This window comes from Bombus vosnesenskii, unplaced genomic scaffold (genome assembly GCF_011952255.1).
Source record: "Bombus vosnesenskii isolate JDL3184/JDL3185 unplaced genomic scaffold, Bvos_JDL3184-5_v1.1 scf7180000014564, whole genome shotgun sequence".
Taxonomy (NCBI): Eukaryota; Metazoa; Arthropoda; class Insecta; order Hymenoptera; family Apidae; genus Bombus; species Bombus vosnesenskii.
Genome location: NW_022883523.1, coordinates 80,293 through 89,864, shown reverse-complemented (window position 1 = coordinate 89,864; position 9,572 = coordinate 80,293). Strand labels below are relative to the sequence as shown.

Genomic DNA, 9,572 nt, shown 5'->3' with positions numbered 1-9,572 from the left:
CGACGTAATGCTCGTATCGGAAACCCACTTCACCGACAAAAACTATCTGAAAATAAATGGTTACAAATTCTACCATACCCAACATCCCAGCGGAAAGGCCCACGGTGGCACCGGAATAGTAATCAAAGCGAGTATTAAGCACCACGAACTTCCATCATTCCAGAAAGACTACCTCCAAGCAACAAACGTAGCAATAGAAGACTGTCATGGTACAATCACCACTTCAGCAGTATACTGCCCTCCCAGACACTCCATCGCCAAAGAAGACTTTGATAACTTCCTGGACACCCTGGGCAATAGATTCATAGCTGGAGGAGACTATAACGCCAAGCACACCCAATGTAACCAGTAAGAGGCAAAACCTCTTAAACAGCATAATAACCAACAACCTCAACTACCTCACCACATACGAACCCACATACTGGCCCACCGACACTAACAAAATACCCGACCTTCTGGACTTCTTCGTAAATAAAAATATGTCATCAAGACACGTCCAAATCAACTCCTCGGTTGACCTCTCTTCTGATCATTCCCCCGTGATAGCAACAGTCAGTTCAACAATCATCGAGAATACACCAAATGGCTCCAGTCACAACCAACACACCAACTGGCAGCTCTTTAGAAAAGTCTTTACACACCCAACTTCAGCCTTAACTTCACTAAAAACTAGGGAAGAAATCGAAGCAGCTACGGAATACTTAAACACGAGCATAATAAACGCCATCCGCCTCTCCACACCGACAAAGACGTCTATCAGCAAACAAGAATATTCCCAATACATACTAAAAAACAAAGCAGAAAAACGTAGATGAAGAAGAGTATGGCAGACCCATAGAACACCGGATGACAAACGCAAACTAAACAGCGCAACTAGAAAGCTATTCAAAACCATAAAAAATTACAAAAACGACTGTTTCCAAAAATATCTCGCCAGTTTATCCCCCACAGCTGACTCCAACTACTGACTATGGAAGGCCGCCAGGAAACTCACACGCCCCCTACAAATAATCCCACCAATCCGCCGTCCGCAATGTGGATGGGCGCGAAGCCCTATAGAAAAAGCCGACCTGTTTGCTAAATACTTGCTAAAGTTTTTAAACCCCATTCCTCCAAAGCTGCCGCGGACGTTACTGAATACCTGCACTCTCCCTTCCAAATGTCCCCTCCTATTGAACCCTTCACTTCTGCAGAGACTATAAAATAAATCAGTCGCCTAAATCCCAAGAAAGCTGCAGGGCACGACCTAATAGGCAATAAAGCAATCAAGAAACTTCCCGTAAAAGGGATCACACTCATCACATCGATTTTGAACGTAATTCTTGAATACTTTCCTAATGTTACGACCGTTCGCGGAGAGACGCGGTCGCGAGGAAAACGCGTCAGCGAGAGGCGTAAATTCTCGCTACGATTCGGAGAATCGACGCCGCGAAGTAGTCGTTCCCCTGTTTCGATTAAGATAACAGAGGTGGTTAAATGAATATGATACAGTAGTAAGTTATATTTCACCGTTTATTCCAACAACTTATAACGAAGACAGTTACGCTGATGCGTATGTACGAGATGAGTGAGTGATTGATCTGCGGGTGTGTATACCCGGTGGAAGGATGTTGACCGTTCGAAGGATGTAAAATCAGTGCTGTCTTGGGAGACGATGCTGTGGCGGAGGAAAGCTAAGGATGGGTGTGTCTAGCGCACAGGACCATCGGATTTGTTGGTGACAATTTTAGTTAAGAGAGTGAGGGAAATAGGCTTCGTTGTTAATTGGTTAAACGAAGGGTCTTACCCGCCCTCGAGAGAAAGTGGTTAGTGGGAGGAAAGTTGCATCATACGTGAGAAAAACTAACTTTCCCTTGTCACGCCGTGGTAGACAATAGTCTTTGGAAATTCTTCGGAAACAGACGTTTGTTTGATTTGAAGGACCTTTTCTAGGAAATCTATGAGATTTATGGAAGGTACTTGAGACTGTTGAGGGTACGCAGTGAATATCCGAAGACATCTGGTTGCCATCTTGCCCGCGGTGTATGGCCTGGGCGTTACGCGACGTAACACCTAAGGTCTGGAAAACCTCACTGATTACTCTCCTAAACCCGGAAAACCGATTTATGAAACTAGCTCCTATCGCCCAATTAGTCTTCTACCTACCCTGTCTAAACTATTCGAGAAGATGCAACTCCTTCCACTCCTGGAGGATTTGAAAACACTCCCAGATCATCAATTCGGCTTTCGGAAACAACATTCAACAGTAGAGCAAAAGCATCGCATAACTGACATTATCAGCCAAACCCTTGAAAAGAAAAAATATTGCTCAGCGGTATTTCCAGATATTCAACGGGCATTCGACAAAGTATGGCACGAAGGGCTACTATACAAACTTAAAAAATCCTACCACATACCTACTACTCCATCCTAAAGTCCTACCTAGCCAATAGACAATTCATGGTTAAATGCTTAGACGCCACTTCCACAACTAAAGGACAAACAGAAAATTCTATTGGCTCGCTGGCCGACGATCCAAATTGAACACACGGAATAAAATTACTCTCTATAAGACCGTAATAAAATCTGTCTGGACCTACGAAATCCAACTATGGGGAACACTAGTAATTCCAACATTGAAATACTTCAACGCTTCCAATCGAAAACGCTAAGATACATTATTAAATGCACCCTGGTATGTCACCAATTAACTAATACATCGCGACCTCAAGATACCAACAATCAAAGAGGAAATAGCAAAATATAACGACAGATATAGCAAAAGAGACAAGAAACATCGAACCACCCTAATTACTGGACTACTTGATACGTCGGACCAGATCCGCAGGTTGAAGAGACACTACCCGCTATATTTTACCTAAACGCTAGATTCAATTAGTTATCTAAACTAAGTAATGTTTACTTATTTATAATACTTACTTATAAATTATACTTATCTATAATAAGTATTAACTTATTATAAATAATTAGCCATGTCACTGCGCTACGCCAGAAAAAATTACTGAAAATTTTCAATGCGAGAATTGATTGTAAATTTTAATAAATAAAAAAAAATTTATCTGATCGACCATAATTTTTTAGGAAACTTTTTCAACAGTCCTCGCTGCCAGAAAATAATACATTTTTGTGATATTGATACATGATTTGTGATTTTAAAGGAAACTTTTTAATGAATAAAATAAATCTTCACAAATTCTTTTCTTTGCTGTTATGATAAGTTTTTGTTTTGTAATTATACGTTATTAATTGTCATAATGTTTAATGTAGTGCCCAACTTTAATTGTGAAATACATCGTTTCACACAGAAATGAAAAAATTTCATCTGTTTGTGTCTTTCTTTTTCTTATCCAAAAATTGTGAATGAGCGTGACAATTCTCATTTTTGTTTAGTTTTATTCATACTTATGCCAGTATTTATGAAGGCTAGTTAGATTTTATTGTAAATTATTAGAGTTGACCATGATTTAACTAATATACCAAGTCTCATAACTACAAAATTATGAGAAAACTTTCAATCTTTATATGTAGTGTTATGTTCTTCTATACATTAATGCACGATAGAATATTTTTGTTCTGTAAACAATTTTTCAAGAACGGTAAGTATTTGATACATTTTTGATCAGCTGAAGATCAGAATAAGGTGCAACATTCCATACATCATTAGATTCATCAAAAATACTTTCACCCGGAACTTAAATTTTTACCGGGAGATCATCGATATAACCAGCCCTCTTTTAGCAAATCTGTTTAACTAATAAGAAAACATGGCTTTCATGATTTAAAAGGAGCAATATATAAATCAGGTACGAAGTTTGATGTACTATAATTCATATAAATTTTTAAACAAGCATTAGATAATAATAGTATACATATAACAAAAAAAAATTCCATTTTATGATACATATAAATTTATTTACTGAACACTTTGGTATGTGCTTGCATAATTTTTACATTTACAGAATTAATAAAGAATTCAGTAAATCACTACTTTCGGCAAAGTTATTCATAATAAAATCCGGATTCGAATTTTCTAAAATTCTTGACACACATAAGCATCAATGAATATAAATTTTTCTGTGACAGGGTATTTCACAATATATTTTTTATAAATCGTAAAGTAGGAAAGCTTCGTTCACAGGATGTTTGAGTCACTGATAATGCGAGCAAATATTTGTGTGTTAATCCCTATAAGGAGAAAGCATTTGTTGGTAAATTATATTGATTAAATATTTCGTAAGAGCAAAAGGCACAATCGTTGCAGGATTGGCGTTGTTTAAGTATTTTATTAATTTCTTCATTTTCATATTCATATACATCACTTTCTTCCGTGATGCTTATAGCAAATGCTTGTTTTGATATTCTCTTCAAATTATTCCGCTGATAATGAATAATGATAATAATGAAGAATGAAATTATCGTACTCATCTTTATAATTTTCAATACTTATATGGCTGCATCTATATGTGTTCCATTTATTTTTATTACGGGAAAAAGTTTTGGGATCAAGATAGGCAAAGTCAGCATGTAATGTTTTACTAATTAGAAAATGACGATAGATTCTTTCGTACACAATATGAAATATTACAATACGCACATCAATTTAATAATTTTGAATTCTATATTAAATATATAGTTATCTAGAGCTTCCTCTCCTATTGTACTGTTTTTCCATTTTATTCTGGTACCAAGCAGCGATTCGTGAATTTGTAGTTTATATTCTTCACAATATGTAAATTTACTTTTAGACCACGTTATTTTATATTTTATTATTTATATTTTCAAAATTGCTATATGATTTCAAATTTTCATATGTTTCCTTTACCATATTAAAAGTTTTTAAAATAGCATAATCCATACCACCTATTTGGAGATATTTAAATGAAGGTATTTATTCGACCGTTTCGAGGGGAGGCGCGTTAACAGTATAACGTGTCAACGAGAAGCGTAAGTTCTCGTCTTCATACGATAATCGACGTCACAAATCAGCCGAGCCCCTATTTCGGTTCAGATAATAGGGGTGGTTGAATGGTTGTAACACTGAGTTAAGAGTTCAAATATACGCTTTATTTCCAATAAATTTTAAGAATGCGAATGGTGCGTGTAGAAGTGTTTTCAGCGAAGGTTCGTTAGCAAATGTCAAAAGGTGTCTTCTGACCGAAGAATTAGTAGCAAGTGATGGTGTCGGTGAGATTTATAAATAACTACCGATGGGTGCTGACCGCCTTCGAGTATCGTACATGGGAGACCCCTATTATCCCATGCTTTGCCGTTATGAACAATAACTTTAAGGAGCGTCTCGGGTGTAGCCCTTTCGCTGCGGCTGTTTGGTTTACCGTAGCGCCGCCACTCAACTGGACCCTGCGCCGAAAGTGTACACATTGCGCGTCGGCAGTTTATATTGGAAGAAAAGGGACTTTTCTTTAAAACAATATACTCATAATTTCTACATAAAAGATATGAACTTATTTGATAGGTATAAAGAGTCTAATTAACAGATGAAAATGGTGAAAGAATAATATACAATGAATAATAATTTAATTCAGTATGAAATGTTTAGAAACATGGAAACATGCACAACCCGACATCCCTGTTACGTCGCGTAACCCTCTACCTAGACCAGGCCACACACCGCGGGCAAGATGGCAACCAGATGTCTTCGGATACTTACTGCGTACCCTCAATAGTTTCGAGTACCTTCCATAAATCTCAGGAATTTCCTAGTCGAGGTCCTTCAAACTGAACAAACGTCTGTTTCCGAAGCATTTCTAAAGACCTTTGTCTACTACGGCTTGACAAGGGAAAGTTAGTTTTTCTCACGTATGATGCAACTTTCCTCCCACTAACCACTTTCTCTCGAGGGCGGTTAAGACCCTTTGTTTAACCAATTAACAACGAAACCCATTTCCCTCACTCTCTTAGCCAAAATCGTCACCAACAAATCCGATGGTCCCGTGCGCTAGATACACCCATCCTTAGCTTTCCTCCGCCACAGCATCGTCTGCAGACATTACTGATTTTCTATCCTTCGAAAAGTCAACATCCTTCGACCGGGTTTACACCCGAAGATCAGTCACTCACTCATCTTATACACACGCACCAGCGTAACTATCTTCTTTACAAGTTGTTATAATAAACGGTGACTTATGCTTACTATACAGTGTTACGTTCATTTGTGTTACACCGAAGTTGTTGGATTGTGAAAACATATAATAACCTGTTAGTAGCAGCGTTATCCTTAATTTAACTACCCTTATTATCCCAAAAGAAATAAGGGATTGAACGATTCGCGGCGTCGATTAGCAAATCGTGACGGGAATTTACGACTCCCGTTGGCGCGCTTCTTCGAGATCGTGTCTCCCCGCGAACGTGCGAAAACAACTCCATTCTAGGCATTGCTAACGAAATTCTCGTTGCTTATCGTTTTCCGCACACACAACATACCTTCGTGATCTATTTTTTCTTGTAGCTTCATAAAGTGAAGGAAACTGTCTTCCGTTGAGTCTTGATGAGTAATTATTTCCGGGTGTAACAGAATGCCGGGTTGCTTTTTTCTGATATTTCATTAAAATTTGATGTATTGATTTCAGTTGAAAATTTTCAATTGATATTGTTTTCTTGGTTTTCAATATGTATAGATTAGATTATACAGATAGATAGATTTGTATAGATATTTGTATTCATTTTGTCGTTTCGCGGGTAGAATTTATAGTGCTGATGACCATGTCGGCCCTGTCTACTGTTACGTTTTTGTTTGATTTGTTTTGATTATGGTGTCGTTAATTTTTGAATTTAGATTAAATGGTAGCGTTGTCTGATGTTTAATGCCATTGGCAATTAAACTCCACGTTTCGGCTAACCTGCCATGCGCAGGAGTACTGGCACGGGAGAGGATCAATGTTGATGAAAATAAATGTTCGTTTAATCCCATTATATTATTAGACAAAAATTTTCCACAACAAATGTTTATTCTAATTCTAATTGGGTATTGACAGAATTGTCGTTGAGATTTCGAATACTCGAAGTTACAATCGTTCGCGATACGTTTTCACTCCTATTAATTACAAGATTTTAATTTAATTGATTTTCAATAATTTACAAATTGACAAATACAAACATGTCGATTAACAAAACTGACAAGAACTGGGAACTAATGAAACAGAGAACTAAAAGCTAAGGAACTAAAGGACTAAAGAACTTAAGAACTAAGAGCAAAAAAACTAAGAGGTAAAGGAACTAAGAGCTGAAAAATTAAGGAACTAAAGAATTGAAAGACAAAGGAACTGAGAAATTAAGAGCTAAAGGAATTGAGAACAAAGAAATTACTTGCCAAGAATTGGGGAACTGATCGCCAAGAATCAAGGAATTAATCACCAAGAACTGAGGAACTAATCACACAGAACTGAGGAATTAACTACTCTGAACTAAGGAATTATCTCTCTACCTTCTACATCGCTACGCTTATTTATAATTAGGTCTACTGTGGAGGGGTCGTCATGTGACGGGTTATTCCGTGGGGATTGTGAGGCTCGAATTTGGTTTCTATACAAATTGTTAAATTTTATTTGAATCTCAAATTGAAACGCTCACTCGCGCTATTGGTAGTTTTCGACTACGTTGCGGCGCGTGCGCAGCGCGGGACGTGACATTACAACACCCATCAATTTATTGTAGTCGTGTACTCAAGATAGTTTCTGAAAAATTTCGTGTGCACTGTAGTGTTTTTGTACATCCACAAATTCTTCTGTATGTGCGGTTGAAATCATGAAAACTTCTTTTTTATCGTGCCATTTTATGGCTAACATATTTGAAGACGAGTGATAGCACGCTTCTTCTTTTTGTAATTTTTCGTTCATTTTTGACATTCCTTTTCTCCTCTTTTTTGCACTGCCATATGCATTTGTACAATTTTTATGCAATATATTAAATAATATGGGACTCGTGTACTAATTGTCGACGTAAAGGCTGTGGCCTTTACCTAAATATGGTTCTGGGAGGGACATTACCATACTTCCTGATTTACCACAGTCTTTATGTTCGGGACCTATAGTAGTACCCGCCCCTGTATAAATAATAAAGTTTTGAATGTATCCTATCTTGCAGTCACAAAAAACAAAGGATATTTCTCAAAGCTATCCTCTTCGATGGAATAAATTGCCTGAAAGATAGTCTGCCTTTATGCAGAAGCAGGCTTTCATCTATACACATGCTACAGTAAGGGTAACAGAATTTTCAAAATGTTCCTCGTAGTTTATCAATTGTTTTGCGTATTTTATGTAAACGATCGGAATTGGATACACGCTCGTCACTAAAATACAGCATTTGTAAAAGCAGTAAGTAGCAGTCTCTGGTGATTATTTCACCAAAGATATCGCTTCACAACAGTTTATCTCTGCTGCAATGTTCTGCTAACGATAGCCTTTTGTTTCTGGTCATCAAAAAGGAGACAGCGATGAAGCAATATAATTCAGTTAGCTGCGTACGCGTTATTATTTCATCGTTGTTCTTCTGTCGCCAATAGTTTTATTATTCTATCAATTTTTCGCCGACAAATAACTAAAAATAATCTATAATTTTCCACAAGTGACATATGCCTTATTGAATTCCCGAATTGTGTGCGTTGAAATGACAAGTTTTAGGGTTGAATTTTGTCGTTGTCCATATAATATCTGATGAGGCGGTACTTTGCACGTAATTATCCTCAATTTCTTCAGACTCTGAGGTATTTAGCACATTCACTCGTATTTTTCTGCGAAGTATTATTTCTGATTCGCTTTCTTTGCAGCTATCCGAATCAATTTCGAATGTATTCATCAGTTGCAACTCTCCTGAAACCATTTTGAAAAGGGCAAAACTTGAACTCCTAATTGAAATGAAAAGTAAATTATGATACTTGTAAGATATAAGGATACTTTTAGACAGCAATACCAATACAAAGATCCTCTGAAATTGGTTTTCCTAAAGTTTGCTCTATTCTCGTTAATCGCCTGTTCTTTTATGGCACCTAACAGTCATGAAAAAAGTGGAAATTGAACAAAGATGATTCGAATCTTGCGGATTATTCCTTCTATAATTTGCGAGGCGGTGACTGGAGGCGCTGCTATTCAAAAAGCAGGTAGCGAATGTTGCCGGCTTTAGCCAGCAGACGTCGCTGTATAATATTGGTCGAGTTTATCGATGCTGTTCGTATATTTATTATATTCAGCAACTATATTTGTTTTGTGTTTTGCAACTATATCATCTCTTTGTCATCTTGTATTTAATGTTGTGATTCCCGTTGTGTAATATGTACATATTGTAGTGATATTTCTTTTGTTTTTCCACGGTAAGATAATATCTTATCTGTAATTGTTGTCCTGGCTTACCGATTTGCTTGTTCTATATACTTTGAAGCAACTTATCGATAAATAACAGATGAAACAAGTCAATCGACTGTGTCTAGGCTACAAAAACATGTACACCGACACGCCAAGAAAAATGTTTAGACTTATTATATTATAAAAACCGAGCACGGCGTTGTAGGATGGTCAAGCACAAACGCGTACGTTGACAAAGGTGCCCCATTTGGAGCGAGT

General features: G+C 37.2%; 1 pseudogene; it reads right to left on the bottom strand.

The window, feature by feature from the left end:
• Positions 1 to 7,679: 7,679 nt before the first annotated feature.
• Positions 7,680 to 8,511, bottom strand: LOC117240119 (annotated as a pseudogene).
• Between the last annotated feature and the right edge of the window lie 1,061 nt (positions 8,512 to 9,572).